The sequence below is a fragment of the Crocuta crocuta genome, unplaced genomic scaffold (assembly GCF_008692635.1).
Source record: "Crocuta crocuta isolate KB4526 unplaced genomic scaffold, BGI_CrCroc_1.0 scaffold205, whole genome shotgun sequence".
NCBI classification, from domain to species: domain Eukaryota; kingdom Metazoa; phylum Chordata; class Mammalia; order Carnivora; family Hyaenidae; genus Crocuta; species Crocuta crocuta.
Genome location: NW_027530644.1, coordinates 5,045,653 through 5,071,925, shown reverse-complemented (window position 1 = coordinate 5,071,925; position 26,273 = coordinate 5,045,653). Strand labels below are relative to the sequence as shown.

The 26,273-nt window shown below is 37.9% G+C and overlaps 1 protein-coding gene and 1 non-coding gene across 3 annotated transcripts in view; both read left to right on the top strand.

The window, feature by feature from the left end:
• LGSN (lengsin, lens protein with glutamine synthetase domain) overlaps nucleotides 1-26,273 on the top strand; it is a 187,258-nt gene that overhangs the window by 65,273 nt on the left and 95,712 nt on the right. The window lies entirely within an intron of this gene.
• LOC144235564 (U6 spliceosomal RNA) lies at nucleotides 13,085-13,191 on the top strand. The gene has a single exon (XR_013336253.1). It is a non-coding gene; the product is annotated as a U6 spliceosomal RNA (small nuclear RNA).

Here is a 26,273-nt window from a genome sequence, read left to right as displayed (position 1 = left end):
TCTTCAGAAAGATTCCTCATTACAGATAAGTCTTCCATCTTTCTCTTCATCATTCCATTAGGAATAAGGCTTGCTGTGGCCATTTTTTTTTTCCTTTTTACAACTCAGTTGTCTTCTTCCCCCACTATGGAATCATTTCTCCTACAAACTCTTCACTTCCCTCTCTGCCTTAAAAAATTTTTAATACCAGGTAATACCTGTCTTCCTGGGTAATCTGTTTGCAACTACTTACAATTACACCCTTACTCCCTTTATTCCCCTTGTTCTAGGGGCTCTTTTAATGTTACTTCTTGGACTACAGCTAATCAGTATGTTGGTATCCTTTGTCTTCTCCCAATTACAGACCATCAATTTCCAGTTGGTCCTTACTTAGTGAAGGATATCAACCTTTAGATGCCTACAACTCTTTCCCTTTTGGAAGTCCCTTGAATGGACACTGGCAGCCACCACCTTCCTCAATAGTCATCAAGTGATGGACTCCCAAAATCTTCACAATGCCTCCTAAAACAGCTTGCAGAAGCCAGAGTGATCTGGATTTGGAGTCCAATCACTTGAGGGGGAATGTTAGGCTGTTAATTAGGCAATGAGGAAGGAGGGATAAAGCAGATGCTGGCCACACCCCCAAAGTCACCCCCGCCCCACCCAGGGTTAGCAGCCACACCCTCAGAGCTACTTCTAAGGGCTAACAGAACAGGAAAGACCTAGCCACAGAGCTGACTCAAAAGCCACAGGGAGACTTCCAAGAGCTGAGCATGCACAGGAAAGGTGCAAGTTGCCCTTAAGGTCACAGCAAAAGCTCATTGAAAACTCATAAATATACCATATATAAATACATACAATTATAACAGAATGCATCGTGGGTAGGCACATTTGCAGGAGGCAGTGTTATAACCACCAGCCATCAATCAGGGCTAAATTTGCATGCATACAAAGCAGGCTTAAAATGACACAGCTAGAACTTCCAGGTACCGTCGCCACTCTTGCTCGGGCTGTGGCCTACTTCCTCTCTTGAAAGTGTACTATACTTTTCTACTCAGAAAACTCTATCTCCCCATTCTGATCTTGGGTCTCCAATTCTTTGGTCCAACCTGGGACAAAAACCAAGCAACCCCTTAATAAAAGTAAGTATTTTGGGTATGAGATCTTGGTCACCTTCTAAAAACAATGTTCCTCAAGTTTTGTTATGCATTAAGAATCACCCGGAGAATTTATTACAAAAGCACATTACTGGGTCCTATCCCTAGGGAATCACCCTCTATGGGTCTGGAGAGCCACACTGACTGCTACTAATAAGACCCAAAGTGATTCTGATTTTGCAGAATAGGGTTACATTTTAAGAAACAAGATTTTAAAATACCAATAGTATCTTTTTATAAGAAAAAAGAAGTGGATGAGATCCACAATTTCCTTCAAATCCTGAAGGCCTGATTGGCAAGGCAGACGGGGAGAAACGGGGCACTCACGTACTCTTGCACGTTACCTTGGCACTTTACCTCTACTTCAGCTTTAACATACTGAAATCGCTTCAGCATGTCCTTTGTAAGGAGCCCACTATTCTTTTTTCCAACAGTAATAGCAGGTATCACTGACAACTGGTCCAAAAGTTATTCACCTTGGGCCAAGTCCTTCTACAATATAATGTCTTACACAGTAAATCATCTTTTAATATATGCCTTGGTGTAGAAGTCAGATTTGCAGTACCAGTTTGAAGCTAAATTAAGCTTGTCCATTTGCCAAATGACTGACAGCAGTCCTGAAAGGCTCTCTAGTTCCTTTAAAATACTTAAAAATTTTTGATGATGTTTGTTTATTTTTGAGAGAGAGACAGAGTGTGAGCAGGGGAGGGGCAGAGAGAGAGAGAGGGAGACACAGAATCTGAAGCAGGCTCCTGGCTCTGAGCTGTCAGCACAGAGCCTGATGCAGGTCTTGAACCCATAAACCATGAGATCATTACATGAGCTGAAGTTGCGCTTAACTGACTGAGCCACCCAGGCACTCTTTAGCTCTCTGGTTCCTTTATTTATATGCCGTCAATTAGCTTTTATATCTGGGTAGTCCTCTGGGATTTTCTCTGTGGGCTTTTTCATTTATTTTAGTGTTAGCATGTAGTATATGAATTAATTTAACATATATTTTGTTATTAATCCTACTTGGTTTGTAGAAACTTAGTTGGTTGTGTGTTAAGGATTGCATTGTTTCCTGCATTCCTCCCAAGTTCCTGTTGAAGCTGGAGCCCCTAGTACCTCAGAATGTGACGGTATTTAGAGATAAAATCTTTCAAGAGGTAATTAAGTAAAAATGAGGTCATTAGGGTGGGTCTTCAGCCAATAGAACTGATGTCCTTATAAGAGGAAATTTGGGCACAGACATATCAGAAGATCATATGAAGACAGGGAGAAAACAGGCATCTACAAGCCAAGGAGAGGCCTTAGAAGAAATCCACACTGTACATCCTTCTAGCCTTCAGAACTGTGAGCAAATAAATTTCTGTTGTTTAAGCCACCAGTCTGTGGTACTTTGTTGCAAAAGCCCTAGCAACTGAATACATTGTTTTCCTTAAGGGGCTCTCAGGGCAGGTCCCTCCTATATTAGAATAAGTTTGCTTGCATTCCTTCTACCAGCATTAGAGGGCATCTTCAGTAAGTCAGACTTCAGACAATACTGAAGTTATGTTAATGTTCTTGTTTTACTCTGGTCACTAAGTCTTTTTGGATAGTACCCAAGAATCTTAGCCTTAAGTAACTGAATTATTAGATTGTCTCAGTGGGTATTTCCCTCAAATAATGGATCTAGGTGGCAGCCAGATTTGATTTACTAACTCAATAAATAGTTTTTGGCTGCCTACTCTGTGCCAAGAATTGTCGTGTGTTATAGGTACTGAGATTCTAACAATTTGAATTAAATAAAGTTCAGGCTTGCGTGTGTGTGTGTGTGTGTGTGTGTGTGTGTGTGTGTGTAATGTGTAGAAAATATATACTTAAAAGTGTAATATAGTAAGTGGAAATAAAGCTGAGCAAGGGAAAAAGAAGTCTGGGGTTGTGTTTGGAGGCTAGGAATGGGGATATTTTACAAAGGATGGCCAGAAGAGTCTCTCTGAGGAGGTGAGGTGCACACAGAGTCTACATGAAGTGGGAGATGTGTGGATGCAGAGATGTCTATCCTTCAAGGAAGCATTTCTACTTCAGTTGTTAGTGAGCTAACAAACAGCCTTTAATATCAGAACTTAATGGATTGCTTCAGTTGCAAAAAGCCTCTTTTTCAAGGGCACATCCTTCCTGTGGATGGCCCATGTCTAATGGACTGATCAAGATGTGGGAGTATAAAAACCCCAAATAAAAACCCAAACAAGATCTACCTGATGGGCAATTTTAGTTTCAGTGTCTCCCCCTGGAGCATTTGAAGCTGTTGAGCCTACATAGTTTCCTTTCCCTCTTTTCCACAGTTGATTCAGAAAATATTCCCTCCTAAGCATCCTATGTGCAGAAGTCTGTTTCAGAGTGGGCTTCTTGGAGAACCCAATCTGTTATAGAGAGGCATCCATGTGGACATCTGAGGAAGAACATTTCTTTGCAGAAGAAACAGTGCAAAGTTCACCAAACTCTTACTTGTATGGTAATGACATGGCTATACACAGAGGAACAGAACAAATCTGCTTGGCTTTGTGAGGCCATCCTAGAGGCACCAAGATGGGACAGAGATGGCCTTCAAGAAGGCATTAGGTAGCAAATGCCTTGCAAGGGGGAGTGAAAAACTTCCTAGGGAGGAGAAAGTAGAAAGGAGACTGAATGGAGATGGTTTTACTTTAAATTAAAATGTAAATCCAACAGGCAGGCTCATTTGAGATTTCTGGGACCCTGAGGCCTGTGGTTTCTGCTACTCATGAATTATCAAGGTTCTCCCAAGTCTCAGGGATATGCTGGACCAAATACCGTGTCTTCACTCCAACTCTCTACAAACCACCACCTCCTCCCCCTCCTCTTTATCTCTTCTTCCTCCCCCTCTTTGATTACAATCTTCTCACACACGTTTTTCACATTCAAGGTTTTCAGAGGGGAAGAAAACAGTTTTGTCTAGACTAGGACACTAATCAATCTATTAAAGCTTCAAAAATGCTGTAGTTAGAAAGAGATTATAGAAGTTAACCATAGAAAACAAGCAGTACTCCCTCAACCTCAACCTCATCCCCCTGCCCCCAAGACAAAATAAAGCGCAAAGTCTTGAAACAAGCTCAAGGAGAAGATGGTTAAAAAACCAAATTTTCTTTACAAAGGGAAATAATTCCAATACTGTGCTTCTTTTTATTTACATGAGACACAGGGAAAAGGTTTGCATGAAAATTAGATACAGGTTGAATTTTATATGACTACACAAAACCACAGAGTATGTGTTCTGATTTTCATACTATTATTACTATTCTTTCTACTTATGTCTGTATCAAGGTGTCCAGGTCATAAAAACAAACAAACAAACAAACACCTTAATTGTTTACTCAAGATTGTGTTAGATTTTTGCAATTCCTTATCAGGGAATAAGTTTGAATTCTTGAATATTTAGAGCAGAATGAACTATGATTATCCATGTGACTGGAATGAGCCACACATGGGGGTGGTGAGGTGGCACTTTCAGTTTGGGATTATTTTTGGCTCTTTGTTCCTCAGACAGTTCTTTCCTACCTGCCTCCCACAAACCCACCAGGATGGTGTAACACAATCTGTTTAAGATTGATGGTAGAAATTAAGGACTTTGTCAAATAAGAACAAGTCCTACAGCTCATGGGAATATAAGGGAAAACAATAGATGAAGAGTTGAACTTTGTTACCAGAATATTTTCATCACCCAAAAAAGAAATCCTAACCCATTAACAGTCATTCCCCAATGTCCCTCCCCCAGTCCCTGACAACCACTGATCTATTTTCTGTCACTATGGCTTTGCCTATTACCTACTACATATTTTAAATCTTTTAGCTTAATACTCTGCCAACCTTTTAAAATCCTCTTTCTTTGCTCTAAATAGTCTTTTTAGTTTAATTTAAATAACTGTCTACTAAGCTGAAACTCTTCTAATTTAAGGTTTAGTGACGAACCATACAGTTGATTCCACAGATCCTTACAGTGAAAGACATACAAAGCTTCATTTTGTTTTTCCTCTTTTATTTTGATTTCCCTATGATAGAAATCCAATTCAAGGATACAGGATACTAAAAAAAAAGGAAAAGAAATGTGAGAAGCATATAGAGGAGGAGGAGGAAATGGAGGAGGAGGAGGGGGAGTAGAAAAGGAGGAAGGGGGAGGAGAAGGAGGAATATGACAGTAACATAGAAGAAAAGAAATTATACTGAAGAAACTTAAGAAGAAACAGCCACTGACTGATTCTTTAAAAAAAAAAAAAAGTTTTACCACCCCAAGACCACAAACAAACAAAAAGGGATGAAAAAGACAACCAGAACGTACATGATGAAAAACATTTTTTGTTTCACAGTGTAGGTCAGGGGCCCCCAAGGCATATTTGAAAGAAAGCCTCTATTTCCATGTTAAGCTCTAATTCCTTTCAATAAAGCATCTGATTTGTGGTGTGGATTTTGAGTGCTTTATTAGCCACGAGGAAAGAAGATAGGACAATTTCATCATTTTGGGGAAAATAAGAACATCCTTCTCCTCTTTTTAAGATTTTGGAGATCAGAAACATCTTTTTATATGAGAACAAAAGACAACGAATTTGATTAAAAGTGATATGATAAGCTTTTATTCTATAAAGGTAATTTGAGATGAACGAGGAACAGACTGCATAACACCAAGTGTACTAGAACAGCATGTAACAAAGACAGATCTACTGCCTGTCTTTCCCGATTCCCAAGCTTAAAAAACTTCAGTTTCTATTATTTCTTCAAGGGAGATTAACTGAAATTCTATACATTAAGTTTAACTCAAAAAAAACATTCCTGTCACAAACTGTGGATGGGAAATATTGCTTCTAAAAGTTTTGGTATTGTAAAAACAGTAAATGAATGTTGGAAACAAAACATAGAGAACATGTTTTCCATATCTTCAGGCTTGACTAGTAAGAAGGGTTTCAATTAAAGGCCATGGTTTTAGAGTAAAGGATATCAATTTCCAAATTTAGATGGGAATGGGTAACTTAAGAAAGGTGGAAAAAGCAATTATGGAAGATTTACAAAAGAATGATGGAAAAGCATTTACGGCGGATTAAAGATGGTGCCAAATTCCAGGCTAGTCTTAGTGATTTCCTTGACCAACAGAGTTCAGTGCCAATGACACTGAATGACTTTCAGGGTTAAATTAGAAGTCTTATAGCTTCTTGGAATTCTTGTTCTCTGCACCCTTCAGACACTTACTTCCTCTTCAGGCACTGACTCTTCAAAACCAGCGGCTATGCAGTGAGGAGACCCAACCAGATGGAGAGAAAGGATGGAGGTGCTTGAGTCAACAGCTCCAGCTGAGTTCTCAGCTGATGGCCAAAGCAAACTGCTGGCTGTCTTGGACATCCCATCCAGCTGAGCCTTCAAATAATTGTAGTCCAGCCAGTATCTAGACCACAACTGTATGAGGGTCTCTAAGGAGAACTACCCAAATGAGCCCTGCTTGAATTACTGACACCTCACATTGTCACAAATAAATGGTTGTTTCGAGCTGCTATATTTTGGGGTGATTGATTATGCCACAGATTTAACTAGAGCTGTCCTGGTTTTGTCAGAATGCTCTAGCAACTTCTGTTACATCAGGCTTTGTATGATGAGGTTTTTGGATTTCCAAGAATAGGAGAACCCAGTTTGAAAACTTGCAACAAACAAGTCACATAATTATGAGGTGGCACCATAACACCAAAGTGAACTTTGAATGATTGTGTTGTCAGGTGAAGTCTCTCTCCTTAAGCCTCTGTCTCTTATGTCTTCATTACATCTAACGGTATAAATAAATAAATAAGTCTACATAATAATGTCCTGTTCATTATCTTCACTCTGTTCTTTATCTGAATGATGTTAGGCTGAAAGAGTTAGTACTCTACCTACTTGAACATTGCTTTAGAACCTCCTGTTCTCTCCTTCCTGGGAAGGGCTGCCTTTGATTACAGCAATCTTTGGGCCTGCCAGGATTTCGGCAGCCCCTGCTCATAGTTGATTCCAGGGCAGACTGTTCTGAGCATGACCTGCTGGCATCACAACACTGCATAACTACATGCTGATCTGCTCAAGACATTTTCTGACTTTCTTCCAGGCCACCTACATTGCCACTGGCTCTTCCTTCTCCTCGTTGTTGCCTAACCAGTGCTTAAAGGATTTCTTTAACTATCATTAGCCCAAATGTTAGAAATGTGTTCCTGCCATATCAGCCAGCTTTTGTCTATACTCTGTATCAAGTCTGAAATACTATATATGAAGCTTGAAGCCTATTTCAGTTCTTATTTCCATATGATTCATCACTGGTCTATACCAGTGGTCTACTGGTATATCACTGGTATACTCTATCACTGGAGATAAAATTCACCACCAACCTGTTTGAAATATCGTTATATAAATGCCTCAGGTTTTGTTTCACCATTAAGTCACTGAGCTTTTCCAGGCATCTCAAAGTATATACATGTCACTTCTCCATGATTTGTAATCATTATCAACCTGAAAAATATCATGTTGTTATGGTATCTTTAGGTGAAAAGTATCTTGGGTCCATGGGGTTGATAGGAGGTGGTTTGGTATCATTTTTAATATATTAATTAACTAATTTAAAGTTTTCATTTATTTATTTTGAGAGAAAGAGAGAGAGAGAGAGAGAGCGCGCACAAGTGGGGGAGGGGCAGAGAGAGAGGAAGAATCCCAAGCAGGATCCACACTGTCAGTGCAGACCCCAACTCTGAGCAGAGTACAGAGCTCAGGAACTGTGATCTCATGACCTGAGACGAAATCAAGAATTGGACTTGACTGAATTTACTGAGCCACCCAGGCACCCCTAGGCTTATTCTTTTAGAGCAGAAGTTGCAAAGTGAAAAGCTAGTGGGGTAGGATGGGAATAAAGGTGGGAGGTTAGGGCTAGGGAGCTATATGATGACGTACATGAATAAACACAGCCAGCTTTGTAAATGCATATCATAGTAACATTATTACCACCCCAGAAAACCCTGAAACCTTTATTTTTATTTATTTCTATCTCATCACACTTGCTTTTTCCTTGTAGATGTCATAGTTCTTATAGTAGTTTGCTTTCTAATGATGTATTAAGTTTAATGCCTTCTGCTTAAAACGTGCTTTATATTAAACCTACAGAGATACGGATTCCTGGGTGGCTTAGTCGGTTAAGTGTCCGACTTCAGCTCAGGTCATGATCTCCCAGTTTGTGGGGTTGAGCCCCATGTTGGGCTCTGTGCTAACAGCTCAGAGCCTGGAGCCTGCTATGGATTCTGTGTTCTCTCTGTCCCTTTATTACTTGCCCCCCCCCTTCTCTCAAAAGTAAATAAGCATTTAAAAAAAATAAAATAAAATTGTAGCGATGATTTTTTACTTCCACCAAAGAATATACTTTTATCTCATTTCTTACAAAATCTGTGAGGAATTCTGTTTCATTTTTCTACCTTTGATGTAGGCATGAAGGCAAAGACAAATTTCTGTATTCTAAGAAAATCAGCAGTGCAAGTATAAATGATAAATGGCAGTTCACACTGAGTTGGTATGTTAGAGAGAAAACAGAAAGTGGTTATTATTGGATCGAATTGGAGAAAGGAAGCAGCCTTTAAAGGAGGCATTGCCACCTAGCTCTGGATGTGTCATGTGGGAATGTTAGAATATGGGCAACACTTTGCCAGATCTTCTTGAGTTTTCATGAAGAGTTGGACATTTGGATAAAACTTTTCTGACTTCCCAATATGGGCTACCAAGTCAACTTATAAACAAATGCGTGGGTCAAAGGAAGCATAGTGCCAGCAATATATGGATGAGGGCTGCCTATTGGGGATCTTGGCTTAGAGCATGCATCTATATCTGAATATGGAAGGTTATAAGATAGAATTTTAGTTCTTAGCTTTTCTACATAATTATGATGCATATTGTTATTTCCAGCTTACACTGAGCAATAATTATAACTAAGGAAAATTTTCTAGAGACAGAATGAAACTCTATTAGGGAAATGACATCCCAAGGACTTGTGTGAAACAAATCCATGTGGCATATGCAGAGGAATAAATGGAATGAGAAGGACTTGGACCCCATATCTGAAAGACAGTAGAGACTCCACTCAACCACATTGGCCAAGGGTCTTTGCATTTGTTTAATAGTGATGAGGAATTAAAAATTGATATGAAATCTGTTGTGATCTGTTTCTCCCGGACAATTATGTATGTAAGAGGTATGTGGTTGGGGTAGGAGTGCAGAGCTGCTGCAGATGAGATGTTGGCCAAGGACTAAACTTAAGCATGAGCTGGAGTTGGGAGTGTATCAGTAAGAGACCTTCTGATGGCAGATCTAATGTGGCCTACCCTAAATTGAGTCTAAGACAGTGTGTCAAACTTTCTTTCTTGGAGCACAGCTAATTGGTGGACTTGGCTAAACTGGGAGATCCCATCCTTTATCACATTCTGACTGGTAGAAATGCCAACACTTTGAAAAGATAGCCTGTCCAGCGCTGTTATTTAAGGTGGAGTTGGGAATAGACTACAGCAGTAGCACTCCTTTACATAGCATTTCTACCATTCAGATGCAGGAGGCATGCATAACCTCAAAAGCATGGATAATAATAAAGTGTAGCACAATAGTTAGAAAGTGACAAGTTTTAAATATTTATTACCTTTGTTTTTATAAAATTTATTTAATTTTAGGTTGATAGAATTTAATTTTTAGTGATGACTGTTTTACAACTGGTGTACAAAAATTCCTGGAAACTTCATTGCTTTTGTGAACTGGCAAAAGTCTGGTACAACACTGGCCATTTTGCTTATCATCCTGTATCAAAGGGTTATCACCTTCCAGTCACACTTTATCCCCCTTATCCTGCTGTATTTCTATCCATTAACATTAAAGACACACACACACACACACACTTTTTTTTCAATGGCACTGAACTGAAACTTAAGTGATGTAAAATTTGCTTATTTTGTTCACTTCTGTATCCCCAGTGCTTAGAATATGTCTTGCACAGCCTTTAGGTGCTTATGTATTAAAAGAATGGATGAGTTTATTAATATTTTATTCAAAACAGATATTAGCTTGTTAGGGAAAAAAGCAAACACCTGGGAATCAGAATACTACTCTATTCAGTTGCTGCGTGCAATAGTCACTCTCACAACTTTCCTATGAGGAAAGTATTATTATTACCATTTTACAGATGAGGCAACCGGGCGCAGTTTTGCCCAAAGACAAATAGCAGATAAACAACACAGCTGGGATTCACACTCTGATATTTTAGTTCCAGAAACCACACTATAAAGAAAAACCTTTTTTGTATGGAACCAGAAAAGACCCCAAATGGCCAAAACTATCTTGAAAAAGAAAACCAAAGTTGGAGGCACCACAATCCCGGACTTCAAGGTGTATTACAAAGCTCTAGTCATCAAGACAGTATGGTAACAACACAAGAACAGACACTCAGGTCAATGGAACAGAATAGAGAACCCAGAAATGGACCCATGAACATATGACCAACTCATCTTTGACAAAGCAGGAAAGAATATCCAATGGAATAAAGACAGTCTCTTCAGCAAGTGGTGCTGGGAAACTGGACAGCAACATGCAGAAGAATGAACCTGGACCACTTTCTTACACCCTACACAAAGATAAACTCAAAATGGATGAAAGACCTCAATGTAAGACAGGAAGCCGTCAAAATCCTCGAGAAGAAAGCAGGCAAAAACCTCATTGACCTTGGCCACAGCAACTTCTTACTCAACACATCTCCAGAGGCAAGGGAAACAAAAGCAAAAATGAACTATTGGGACCTCATCAAAATAAAAAGCTTCTGCACAGTAAAGGATACAATCAACAAAACTAAAAAGGCAGCCGACAGAATGGAAGAAGATATTTGCAAATGACATATCAGATAAAGGGTTAATATCCAAAATCCATAAAGAACTTATCAAACTCAACACCCAAAAACCAAATAATCCAGTGAAGAAATGGGCAAAAGACATGAATAGAACTTCTCCAAAGAAGACATCCAGATGGCCAACTGACACATGAAAAAATGCTCAACGTCGCGCATCATCGGGGAAATACAAATCACAACCACAATGAGATGCCACCTCACACCTGTCAGAAAGGCTAACATTAACAACTCAGGCAACAACAGATGTTGGTGAGGATGTGGAGAAAGAGGAACACTTTTGCACTGCTGGTGGGAATGCAAACTGGTGCAGCCACTCTGGAAAACAGCATGGAGGTTCCTCAAAAAATTAAAAAAATAGAACTACCCTATGACCCAGCAATTGCACTACTAGGTATTTATCCAAGGTATACAGGTATGCTGTTTCCAAGGGGCACATGTACCCCAATGTTTATAGCAACACTATCAAAAGTAGCCAAAGTATAGAAAGAGCCCACATGTCCATCAATGGATGAATGGTTACATATACAAGGGAGTATTACTCGGCAATCAAGAAGAATGAAATCTTGCCATTTGCAACTACATGGATGAGACTAGAGAGTATTATGCTAAGCGAAATTAGTCAGAGAAAGACAAATATCATATGACTTCACTCATATGAGGACTTTAAGACACAAAACAGAGGAACATAAGGGAAAGGAAGCAAAAATAATATAAAAACAGGGAGGGGGACAAAACATAAGAAGTCTTAAATATGGAGAACAAACAGAGGGTTACTGGAGGGGTTGTGAAAGAGAGGATGGGCTAAATGGGTAAGGGGTATTGAGGAATCTACTCCTGAAATCATTGTTGCACTATATGCTAAGTAACTTGGATGTAAATTTTAAAAAGAAATTAAAAAAAAGAAAAACCTTTTTTTAATTGTTGAAAAATTTAAAAATGTACAGAAGTAGATGGAATAGAATATGACACCCAACTATCCATCATCCAACTTCAACATTTATAAATTCATGGCCAATTGCTTTTCATCTATACTCCTTTTCCTGATTAGATTATTTTGAAGGAAATCCCAACCGTCATTTTCTTAATATTTCCATGTTTATCTCTAAAACATAAATACTAAATCACATTCTGGTTGGAAATTTTGTACTATCCATTTTTGGCCTAGAGTTTGTGGGTGTTATTTAATTTTTCTGAAACAAAGTTTCCTCATCTGTAAAATGGATACGCTATTTTTTCTCAGAGTTTTTTGGATATTAATTAATATATTCAAAACACTTTGTTCAACTATAAAACATTATATAAAGATTGGATTTTCAACTCCTATGTCATTACCCACATTGTGCTATTCACACACTTAAAGGCTCTACATCAAAGCCTAGCTTGGCTAAGTACAGACAAGCATGACCTGCTTTTTCCCAGCAACGTGGTTTCTGAAATAACATCATGCCTCATAAATATGCCAGAGTTCTTATAGAGAGTCAGCAGTTACATGGAATGTATCAGTCCTTGCAAGTTTGTAAAGTCCTAAGAGAAAACAATAAAGTATTACTTTTATATTGTAATAAAGAGAAGCTGTTGAACATCATAAGTAATTTACAAGAATATATCACAACTTGCTTCCCAAATAAGAGTCTAGATGTATGTGACATTGTACAAGGGCGAGAGAGGGAACAGAGTGAGAGGCACACCTTCATGGAGCCTCAATTGTACTCTATCATAAATAATATCAAACATTCTTTTAAATAATAATAATCATATCAACATACACTTGTATGGTTCTTAATACATGTCCAGCACTGTTCTAAATGCTTAAACACTGTTTTAACTGCTTTTAAATATTAGCTCATTTAATACTCACAACTCTATGAGGTAGATGCAGTTATCTCCATCTGGCAGATGGGGAAACAGAGGCACAACGAGGTTAAGAAATTTTCCAATGTCAGAGAGCTAGTAGCGGGGAAGCCATTATTTAAATGCAGGTGTCTGGTTTAGAGTCTGTGCTTCTCCTGCTATGCTATTTCTCCTATCAAAGGAAAAAGGAGTGCTCACTTCAGCAGCACCCATACTAAAATTGGAACTACACAGAGATGATAAGCATGGGCCCTGTGCAAGGATCACACGCAAATTCATGAAGTGTTCCGTATTTTCTGGATTGATGCCAGGTTCAGGGTATTTGTGGTAGTAATGCTTTGTTGTTAAGTCAGAAGATTTGGGTGAGAGGTCGTGTGTCTTGGGTGACTAAATAAATGACTTTAGGTAAATACAAAAAAGAAGAAGAAAGAAAAAAGAAAAAGGAACCAAACTTTCAAACATCTAGATATTCAAGTACTCCTTTTGTAATTCTTATTTATAAAAAAATATTCATGAAATCAACACACTGGTTGACTGCTTATGTTTTCTTCTAAGACACACTTGAAAATAAATTCATATTTACTAAAATAAAAAGAAATACATGTGACCCTTGAATGAGATGAAGGTTAGGGGCACCAGCCTCCACACAGTTGAAAATCTGTGTATTATTTTTGACTCCCCAAAACTTAACTACTAATAGCCTGCTGTTGACTGGACACCTACTGATAATATTATCAGTAGGTTAACACATATTTTGTATGGGCTATATATGATATACTGTATTCCTTTTTTAAAAAAATATTTATTAGTGTTTATTATTTATTTTTGAGAGAGATAGACAGAGTGTGAGTGGGGGACAGGCAAAGAGAGAGAGGGAGATACAGAATCCCGAGCAGGCTCTAAGTTCTGAGCTCTCAGCACAGAGCTTGAACTGGGGCTCAACCCACAAATCATGAGATCATGACCTGAGCCGAATTCGGATGCTTAACTGACTGAGCCACCCAGGTGCCCTGACTACTTTATTCTTAACAATAAATAAGCTGGAAAAAATAAAATGTTATTGAAAAAATCATAAGGAAGAGAAAATATATTTACAGTACTGTAAAAAATCTGCATATAAGTGGGCCCATGCAGTTCAAACCTGTGTTGCTCAAGGGCCACCTGTATATTTATCTGTACTTCATTCCAGATGATCTCATATATATTGGACCAGATGATCTTGGACACATTGGATTATGGAATAGACTGCAGCAAAACTGAAACAAATAGGTAATTAAGACGTCAAAGTTTAAGCTTATGGCAAGTGTGTTGTGTAGAGTTGGGCCTTCTGGGCACATTGTTCTGCTGTCAGAAATGTGTGTAAGAAGTGTAAAATAAGCTGCTTAGGGACTGAGGCTTACAAAACAGAAAACAGAGGCACCTGGGTGGTTTAGTCAGTTAAGTGTCTGATTTCGGCTCAGGTCATGATCTTATGGCTTGTGGGTTCTAGCCCTGCATTGGGCTCTGTGCTGACAACTCAGCGTCTGGAGCCTATTTCAGATTCTGTGTCTCCCTCTCTCTCTCTCTCTGTCTCTGCCTTTCCCCAACTCATGCTTTGTCTCTGTCTCTCAAAAATGAATAAATGTTAAAATTTTTTTTAAAAACCCCCAAATCTTGGGATACATATCTGTAAACAGTGGATATTGGTCATGGGGTTTCTCAGGAGTTCTTATTATTTCCTGCCACTAGGGATACACCCTGAATAATAGTCTTTGTTCTCAAGTACTCAGATCCAACTGGGCAAGACAGATCTGTAGATATTTAAAGCAATGTGATACCGAGTTTGAGAGGGGTTTGCAAAGATAGTAAGTTTACAGGGTAAGAAGTGTTCATGTTCTGTCTGGGAGAGTCAGAAGTGGCCTTTTTATGACTTTTAGAGAAAATGTGGAAGACTTTGAAGCTTGCAGAAGGGAGAAGCCTTAACAGTGCCAGGCTCTTTTCAATCATGGAAAATAGTTATTAGTCATTTGAATGGAGGAAAGAAAATTGATGCTAAGAGATTTGCGCCAATAGATGCAGAACATGTGTCCATGCTTAGTCTTCCTATCTCCACAGCTCACATTCCCTTGACTTTTACACTTAAGAACTGGAGTTGGAGCTAGAATTGTGTTTGCTTCAAGAGTCTGTCATGTCTGGGCTTGTCTCATGATGTGACGTGGGGCTACCAAGACTGCCTGACATTGAGACAGTATAATATCATGTTTAAGAAATAGCATATTTGGGGGGCGACTGGGTGGCTCAGTTGGTTAGGCGTCCAACTTCGGCTCGGGTCATGATCTCTCGGTTCGTGGGTTCAAGCCCCGCGTCGGGCTCTGTGCTGACAGCTCAGAACCTGGACCCTGCTTCGGATTCTGTGTCTCCCTCTTTCTCTTGACCCTCCCCTGCTCGTGCTGTCTCCCTCTACCTCTCACAAATAAATATAAACATAAAAAAAAAAAGAAATAGCATATTTGGAATACAAATCACTAGAAAGTAGATCGCTTCTCAGCCTTTTGGCTAAGATCAAGTGCAAATCACTAGAAAGTAAAGTCTGCATATTATACTTCTGGACTTTGGGGTTGGGAGACCAGATTCAGTTCTAGGCTCTATCTCTTGTCAACTGTGTGATGTGGCATAATTATTTTAATTTCTTGATGCCTTTGTTTTTACATTTGTAAAATTGGTGGCACCTCCAACTTGGGGGGTGGTCATAAAGATTAAATTGGATGATGTATATGTAGAACACATTCTGGCCACAAAGAATTTCATGGAAAAAAACTTGTTATGTGGGAAGAGAAAGGTAGTGATGTTGGTGAGATTAGGTTTGGGTTGAGAATGGTCAGCCAATGTTTTGAGGAAGGCATTATCCTCTAGTTTAGGTTCTTTGAATTCAGGTCTAAATTCCAGAATGAGGGAGTACACATGGAGAACAAGTGGAAGTCAAAAAAGCAGAAATATCTAGAGTTCATGATGGCAATGGCAGTGGTATCAGTAGCTATAGAAGTTAAAGCTCTCCTGGGGAACGCTTGGCCTCCTCAATAACCAGCCATTCAGTGTAAACATCATTGGGCTGAAGTAGTGTGCATGCTTTTGTGTGGGACAGTAGAAATCTCCTCAGTAAACACCATTCTGGCTACTGCATTGGATGTCAAGAGCGACAGGAGACATCACTTCAGTAAGCTAGAACAGAAGAGTACAACCAATAGAATATTCAGAAGAACACATTCTTAATTTTTTTGGTGGCTCAGTTTTCCACAGAGCATGCTAGGACAGAACCAGAAAAATCCTGATGCCTGATTATGATTGTGATTATTTTTTTCCCTTGGGCTGGTGTGTTCTGGGAAACAGTTTCCACTTAAGTAATAGTGGAAGGGAAGTAAGTAAGGAGATTTCTCCTAATAATAGAAATGAACAAGAAAGTGGCAAATAATATTCAGTATAGGCAAGGGTAATGGTTAGCATCCAGTAATGAATAATAGAAAGTATGATGTTAAGGTAAAGGATTCTGAGATGTCAATTTGAATATAAGGGTAGATTTTCACTTAATCACTCAGTGTATTTGTTTAATACAAGACAAATGAATTATTGGATATTGTTAGGGAAATTATTATAATGATGAAAGAAAGCATAGTTTTCTTATATTGAAAAAACCATGGTGTGTTTTTTTGGTAACATACTCAAGGAAGACAATAGAGCTAAAAATAAATAAAGGTCAGTGGTAGAAGGCAATAAAAATTAGGGAATGGAAACCTTCCATGTAGAAGCAGATTTGAAAGACTGGAGTCTGATGTGGAAAAGACCCAAAGACTCAGGAGATAGAATCAAAGTCTATTGCATAATAAAGGGTGTGGATGGGGAGACTGTGGACCTGGTCATCAAATCCCTAAAATTCCAGCATTATTAGGTAATCACTAAAGCTTCAAAAAAGTTAATTTGGGACAAATAAAGGAAACATCTACTTTAAAAAATGAATACTATACACATGGAATTTATCCTGAACAGGTTGAAAACTTAAATATCAAACTTAAAATTTAGGAGAACATGAAACTCAGTTTGTAATAAACTTTAATAAACATTTAGGCACCTTGGGTGCTTTTCAAATCTTTCTGTATTAGTACATGGGGAACAATTAATATGGTCTCTACCTTTCTACAGCAGAATTGGAGTACTTGGTTAAATGGCATTGTTTCTATCTTTGAGAAAATTGAAGTGGTTTGATATTTTACTGTCTTATAAGTCAGTGGCTGAGTTAAAAATATAAACCCTGATACCTGACTTCCATTTTAAGACAACTTAGGGAGTAGTGACAATAATTCATGAGAACACTGTTGATATTTTGAATTATAATTGTTAACAATATTAACAAGAGATATATATTTTTTAGGTAAAATCACCAACTTATATAAAGTAAAGCACTGCATTCTTTGGTAAATCATAAGCTTCTTAGTCTGAGAGAAACTTGTTAAATAATTCTTAATATGATATTTTAGTCTATGAATAAACAGAGGGCTTCTCATATAATTATTGCTCTAGTATGAACTTTACATAATAGTAACAAAGAACCTGAGCCTAATTAGTCTCTTCCAGTAAAAGTATTTGAGAAATTTTCCATTGCCCAATACCTTCCCATAATGGAAAATACACTGCATGGGAGGTATGTGTAAATATTTGATTCATGTTTTACTGATTTCAGTGTCACAACCTATCAATCATTAACACTTCAAAAAACCTATACCTGGTTGGTTGTTTCCAAAGTACATTCTTTCTCTGAAGGATTTTTAGACTCTTAGAATCAGAGAGGTCCCTAGTGAACACCCAGTCTGATTTTTTAATGTCATGGGTGGTGAAAATGAGACCAAGAATGCTTAAGTGACTTTCACAGAGTCCTCCACCAACCTTGGCTGGTTCCTAGGACCAAGGTCTTTAGGGTCCCAACTCAGGGGGCCTCTTCTTAAGATACTAAGAAGTATCTGAAAAAAGGTATATAGCAATACAATAACATTGTCATAGTTGTAGAAACTGAAGTGAAGAAATTTAGAAAATTATAGGTGCCAACATTTATTTCCAATGCTATTATAGGTAGTCAGTTGATAAAATTAAATAATAGCCTCTATAGAAAGGATTGTGAGAATATCAGCTTGACTTTTTACTACTATGATGTAAATAAAGGTTTCCAACCTGGTGCCTCGCTTACGGTCAGCATGTAAAAGTGCTAGTTAAGTATGATTGAACAACAATGTGCTAGGACCTGACCTTGTGGCAAAATAACTTTTTCCTCCCTTCTCTGCTTGATAAAAGGGCTTCTACATATCAATTTGCAAAACTCTGTTTCCTCGCCAGTGCCAGAGCTAATGGCCCACCATCATACTTTCAGTTTCTTAGGAGCAGAGGCAATGTGGCATGACAGATTGGATCCCAAGCTCCAAGGAGCTCCTGCCAGATGAGGAGGTTCCCCTGAGTTTGTGGGGCAATGTGGCATATTCCAGGTGACGACTACTCATAGTGTCACTCTCTTCTGAGGCATAAACTAGTAACTGAGATAGATGGTGCTATACGTGGGATGGTTTGGCTTAGTTCCTTAAATAAAATAACTGTGGAAAGTTCTAGTTTAGACATTGGCATTAAGTTTATTATCTGTCAATAAATAAATTATTAGTTAACTTAAACAGAAATTAGTTATAGTAAGGAAAACTTACCACCTCACCCCCTCAACCTGGAACCGATTCAGAACAAAAATGTTTCAAATCATGTTTTTATTTTCCTCATGCAAGATGGTAATAACCTTACTGGATTCCATGGTGATTATACAATAATATATACATTATTTTCATATTTTATTTATATTGAAATGTAAATGAAAATATTATGATCTAGACATATTGGAGGAGTTGCATTAGGAGACGACAACCAAGTGCTTTGGAAACAGGCTGCGTGGAGAGGCAGTGCAGGGTAATGTTGAATGTACTGTCTTAATTTCTTCACATGGAATGATAATAGTTCCTAATTTATAGAGTTGATTTGGATGTTAAATATAATGACATGTTGGTTAAAAATAAAAAGAGAAAACAATGTACAATGTAAACAGTAACAAAACAAAACAAAGCAAAAAATCTGGGGTGGTTATATTAATGACAGGTAAAGTAGATGTCATGATAGAGAGTATTATCAGGGACAAAGAAAGGTTTTCTATAATGATAAAGGGGTTAAAATCATTCAGAAGATCTAACAATCCTTAATGCATATGAACCTTGAAACAGTTTTTATTTGATTATTTAAAAAATTTTTTAATGTTTATTTACTTTTGAGAGACAGAAACAGAGACAGAGTGTGAGTTGGGGAGGGGTAGAGAGAGAATCTAAAGCATGCTCCAGGCTCTGAGCTGTCAGCACAGAGCCCTACAAGTGGCTCAGACTCCTGGACCACAAGATCATGACCTGAGCTGAAGTTGGATGCTTAACCCATTGAGCCATCCAAGTGCCCCCAAACAGTTTTTATCTTATTTTTAAAAATTTTAATGTTTATTTTTAATAGGGAGAGAGGGAGAGAGCGAGAGAGAGACAGAGAGAGAGAGAGAGAGAGAGAGAATCTGAAGCAGGCTCCAGGCTCTGATTTGTCAGCCCAGAGCCTGATGCAGGCTTGAACCAACAAACTGTGAGATGACCTGAGCTGAAGTCTGAAGCTTAACCGACTGAGCCACCAGGAGCCCCTAAAAACAGAGTTTTTAAATACCTGACACAAAAACACTGATGGAACCGAAATGAGAAATCTATAAATTCACAATCCTAATTGGAGATTTCAACCCTCTGTCTTAATAATTAATAGAATAAATAGACAAAAAATAAGTAAAGAGACAGAAGACTTCAACAACACATTCAACCAATTTGACCTATTCATTGTTTATAGGAAACTTTATGCAACAGCAGCAGAATACATATTCTTTTCAAGTGTACATGTAACATTCACCAAGACAGACCATATTCTAAGCCATAATACAGATCTTAATTAATTTAACTGGATTGAAATAAAATAATACAAATTATGTTCTCTGGCTATAAGTAAATTAAAATAGAACTCAGTAACAGAAATGTGTGTAGAATCTTCAAATATTTGAAAAGTAAACAATATACTCTAAAGAAAACAAATATCACAATTGAGTTTGTGGGTACACACCTATAAGGTACTTGTTCAGAAAATTTTGGCATGAAATTCTTATACTCAAAAAGAAGAAAGATCTCAAATCAATGATAGAAGCTTCAATACTAATAAGCTAAAACACATAAATAAAAATTCAAAAAAAGCAAATTAAGTCCAAAGTAAGCCTAAGGAAATAATAAAAATAAGAGAAGGAATTAGTGAAATAGCAGAAAAATATAAAGAAAAATCAGTGGAATGGAACACTTATTTACAAAGGTCAATAAAATTGATAAGCCTATAGCCAGACTAACAGAGGGAAAAAAAGCAAGAGAGAAAAAAGATTACTTACTAATATTAGACATGAAATAAGAGATACTGTAACAGTTCCTACAGATACATTAAAAAGAATAATAAAGAAATACTATGAATAATTTTGTGCCAATAAGTTTGGAAAGTTACATGAACTAGGCCTATTCTCTTGATGCAAGGAACTACCAAAGCTCATGTAAGAAGAAATCGAAAACCCAAATAGTTCTACATCTGTTAAAAGTCATAGAAGTTATAGTGAAAAATTGTTCTATGAAGGAAATCCAGGCTCAGATGACTTCATTGGTGAATTCTACCAATTAATTGAATTAGGGATGGAATAATACTAATTCTACACAAGATCTTCTAGAAAATAAAAAAAAGAGAGAGAACACATCTCTCATTCATTTTATGAGGCCAAATTACCTCAGTAATGACATTAAAAGAAAAGAAAACCAAATTCCAGTATCCTTCACGAACATAGATGCAATGCAAAAATCTTTCGCAAAGTATTAGAAAATTGAATTTAGTGATACATCATGACCAAATGAGTTTTTCCCTGGAATTCAAGTTCAGCTTAAAATTTGAAAATCAATCAATATCATACACCTTATCAACAGACTAAAAATCGGACAATCATTTCAATGGTTGCATAAAATACATGCGTGTATATTTTTCTGTATGTTGCTCTTTTCCCTTAGCTTTGTGGGTGTTTTTTTTTTACATTTTCAATCCATTTTAATGAATACTTTTTTTCAAATGGTATTACCATACTTGTATAAAAAGGCAGTTCTCTGCTCCTTTTGATTTTTTTTCACTTTTGTTTTTTGCTTCCCTGAAGCAATCACTTTCAAATACTTCAGCTTTTCATTTTGGTATTTACTTTCATATTTGTAGACAACATGCTTCTTAAGTTTTTTATTTTTTGCTTGTAGACATTATCTATTGCTTTTCCAATAAAGAAGATGATATTTTGTTCTCTGTCCCTTTCACACACACATACTTCTTAAAAATTGCAGTATTGCTTTTTTCCGTTCAGTCAATAATCGGTGTTTATATTTTTATGTGATTATGATTTACAGCCAAGCTACACAATGTACTATGCTCATACCTCTTGTTCAAATTCTATTTCTTGGAGTTGGTATTGTTCAGTCAGCAACAGGTTTTGTTGCTTTCTAGGATTCAGTCATCAATTCATCTCCAAATTCTTCCTATGGACTTAAAAAAAAATCTCTTCTGAATAGCTCATACATCATGTATTAATATTTTCCAAGATGATACCCTGTCTTTTGTCTTCTTGACCCAATTTGGACTGGCTGCTTTCTAGGAACTCTGACAACTATTATCTCCAGATTTTATTCACTCTTATCCTAGGTGCTTCCTTCCCCTTTCTCTTTCTTTTTCCTTTTTTCCTTTCTATTTCCCACCCTTCCTGTCTCACATTAGATCTCCTGTTCACTGCTGTCCCTGTGGGTTTCTCCATTTAAAAATTTGTAACTCTTGTTGTATAGATACTTGTGGCAAAACTGAAGATAAAAATGTGGGTTCAATGTCTCATGAAACAGGATCAAAGTTTTAAGTTTTCATAGATTTGGCTTGAAATATCTTAGAAAGTTGTTCCTTTGACTCATGCATAAAGATATTTAATCTTCCATAGAACATTCAGTAAATGAGGGTGAAGTCATGAGAAATTTAGGTATAAGCTAGTTTTTAGCTTTTCAAACAAATCTGAATTGCAGATTCTTTGATAAAGCAACCTAAGGGGTCCAGATCTCCTCTTTATATTTGATGAGTATTTTCTAAGTTTTATTTATTTTTTCCTAGTACAACAAAAAAGTATTTAGAACATTGTGAAATAGCACAGTGAGATAGTAATGTTCTATATTTGCACAGTGCCTTTTATCCTGATGGTTTGCCAAGTACTTTACAACTGGAAGATGAGACTGTTTTTTCCTCAACTTAAAAGCACCTCATTCTGTGATGAAATATTGTTATGTACTGAAATATTATTATGAGATACAGTTATACAAAATAATATTTTAATGAAAGAAACACAACTTTGGGGTAACTACAAGAATCAGATGACCTTTGCTGACGAAAATTTTCTATAGTCACAGCTCACTAGGATCTTTCAGTTTCTTGTAGGATGGCATTTGAATTCTAGTTGGATCTCTTACCTTGAGTTAGGGATAAATGCCATCCACCACTTAATTATCGATAATATGCCTTAAAACATTCTAATATCTGAAGTCAGCATATGCAAACTCACTCAAAAAGGGAGTTCTATGAAGACCGCCCATAGGTTAGAGGTATAAATAAATAAAAGGTTAGGGCACCTAAGTGTCTCAGTCAGTTAAGCGTCTGACTTCTGCTCAGGTCATGGTCTCACTATTCAAGAGTTTGAGCCACGTCAGGCTCTCTGCTGTCAGCATGGAGCCTGCTTCAGATCCTCTGTCTCCCTCTCTCTCTGCCCCTCCATGCTTGTGTGCTCTCTCTCTTTCTCATAAATAAATAAACATTAAAAGATAAATAACAGGTTTAGACAGGAAAAGTATTATTTTATAATATTTATAGTTTCCAAAGTAATAGTAACCCTAAGGTTTTACCAAAAATATTCATATATATGTCTCAGATTTTTAAAATCCCAAATGAGTCCTAAGAGCATGGAGCCACATAAGGTAGCAAAACCAGATATTCTGTTTTGTAGACTACTATTTAAATTCTGTAGTGACACTGCTTACTTAGTAGTCAGACTTCTGGCAACCCCAAACCAAACCTGCAGCTGGGAACCTGCACATAAACATAAAAAAAGTCTGAGTGGTCACAATAGATGTCAAAAAAGCTAACACTTTATTTGCAGTAGAGACGTGCCAGTACTCCATTTAGCAGCTATTCCATTCCACAACTGTTTATAAAAAAGGAAAGGCTGCTATCGGTGGGCACACTGACAGCAGTCTACAGTATTTCAGAAAGATTTCCAAAAATGAACAAACAAATCTGTTTTGCTAACTACTGTTAAACAGAGAAGTGATTCTTGTTGGACATCACTTTCTCCAACCGTGTTGGAATTTTCTTGCATTGAATAAAATCCCTGACCCACATCAATTTGAAATCAGTGTTAGCTGAAAAGCTCGAGGTTATGTAAGAAATGCATCAAAACTCTTAGGTATAGGAAATAAGGTGGGCTACACCTTACATAATTCATGACAATTTCATTAATGCATTCAATAAACATTTTGCTGGGTGCATACTTTAAGTGCTAGGTGCTGTCCTAGTGAGAAAAATACATTAGTGAACAAAAGGGACAAAATCCCTGACCTTGTGGGACTTATGTTCTACCAGAAAGAGGTAGATAACAAACATAATAAATTCATGAAAGATAAAGTGTGTCAGAAGCTGCTAAGTATTATGGGGAAACAATAAAGCAGGGTAGGGGGCAATAGGGAGGCTGGCCCCATGGGAGGTGGTTGCCGTTTTAATTAGAGGGGCCAAAGTAAGCCTTCCTGGTGTGACTTGCACAGAGACTGGAGGAGGTGAGGGCTGTCTGGGAATAGTGTTCCAGGCTGTGGAGAAGGCCGGTGGGAGTGTGCTTGGTGTATTCCAGAAACAGTAAAAGAGCCAGTTTGCTGGGCAGAGTGAGGGGGAGGAAATGTAGTCAGTGAGATGTGAAGGGGAGTACCCATCATGTGCATTTTTAGACCATCTTCAGAACTCTCGCTTTTACTTGGAGAGAGATGAGGGGGCTTTGGTGTTTTTTGAGATAATATGACATGCTTTAGAAGGATCCTTATGGCTGCTGTGTGAAGAATAAATAACAGGGGGGCTTAGGGTAGAGAGAAGATCATGGTAGGCAGGCAGTTGCAATAATTCGGGTGAGAGTGTATACAACTTCCACATACATTAAGTATTTTATTAAAACATGATTGCCTATATCTATCCTTACACTGAAAGGAATCACACGTGTTCTTAATTCTTATATGAGGCATGACATAACGCGAGTGTTTGCTACGTACAAAGCGCTTTTCCAAGGAAGCTACCTACACCCAGGGTTTTCTTTAACTCAAGTGTTTTGGATGGAGTGACCCTGCCTACTCCCTTCCTCTAGTCGTCCTGCGTTGACTGGAGAGGGAATTGGCTTCAGGGCAGCCATCCATAGCCTGCTGGTTCTCCAGGGGTGAGCCTGGGACAAAAGGCTCTTTTACTTTTGAGCTGATTCAACCAGATCCTTCTCAGGATTTTGACTGAGAATGATGCAAAGAAAACTAGTTGAGAACATAAAGAGAAAGGGACCCAGGAGCAGGTAGGTTAACAGTAGAATGAGAGAGTAAATCATAGTTGTGAGGTCCTATTCCTCAGACCCACAGAGAAGATTAGGAATGGCAAAGACCTTATAATTTCTGGTCCTATGAGGTTGATTCTAATTTTTTTAATGTTTATTTATTTTTGAGAGAGAGAGAGAGAGAGACAGAGCACCAGCAGGGGAGGGGCAGAGGGAGAAGGATACACAGAATCAGAAGCAGGCTCCAGGCTCTGAGCTGTTAGCACAGAGCCTGACGCAGGGCTTGAACTCACGAGCCTTTGAGCCGTGAGATCATGACCTGAGCCCAAGTCAGCCGCCCAACAACTGAGCCACCCAGGTGCCCTGAGGTTGACTATATGGTTCCTGCTTTTTTTGGGGGGGCGGGTTCCCACATATGTTTGAACTTTTATTACCATCCTTCCTTATCTTACACTGTTTCAGGTAAATTGAAAAAAAATCTGTTTCTTACAAATGAACAAGACTAACAGAAACTATAACCACTTCTGTAGCTAACAGTCTTCTGCATTCATGGTTATCTTTAAGTCATTTTAGGCTATCAAATTCCTGAAAAAGATATTCACTTTCTATATCCTTAGATGTAGTGGCTAAGAATACAAACTGCCTGAGTTCCAGGGCCAGCTCCATCCCCTACCACCTATATGATTTTGGGCAAATGATTTAACCAGCCAAATTGAGGTATCAATTTCCACACCTATAAAAAAGAGATAACAATATCTCTTGGAGTTGTTGAGACAATTAAATGCGTGAATATGGAAAGCCCTCATTCAATAGCTGGTATGTAGTAAAGACTCCACAGGCACCATGTCCTCATGATGAAATAAACCATTATTCCTAGGTGATAAAAAAAAAAGTACTCTAGGCGACTGCTATTGTGGGTGAGTTAACTGGTACTTGCCAAGACAGTGGCATTCACTATTACTTAGATTCTTTCAGATAGTTAGACAATCTCTACAGCCTTTTGACATGTTTCAGTTAACAAACCTGTGTCAACTGCAGACAGTTCTCTATGGGAAAGGGGGAACTGGAAGACACAGCTTTTGCTACTTGCTCTATGCAGGAAGGAACTTGTGTTTGGGGCTGGGGAAGGTGAAACTGACACTCAAGAAACTCAAAACTTATTCATGACTAGAGTCCATGAGAGCTTAGAGGACTTTGCTTTTTTTTTTTTCTTCCTTAACTGATACGTACCTACATCTGGACTAAAGTAGCACTCAATCAATACTTTTTGAATGAATGAATGAATGTTGAATAAATGAAAAGTAATCACAGTGAAGGCAATCAGATGATTTCAAAGTCAAGAGAGAGTTATAACTAAAGGGCTATAAAAACACAAAGGGAAGCATAATAAATTCTGATCAAGTTGTTGGACCATGTGTGTAGAGATGGAAGATTTGACATCTGAATTAGACGTTGACGACCAGAGTTTTGACAAATGGTCCAATGGATTGGAGCTCAGAGGGAGTGTTTTCCTACTAGAGGGATTTCCAAAGGATCAGAGATGTGAAAGTGAATATTCAATCTGGAGAACAGAAGGTAGTCTGGGGTAGTTGGAACTGAGGGAAACTGGTGAAGGACAAGAACGGTCCAAAGGGTATGACAA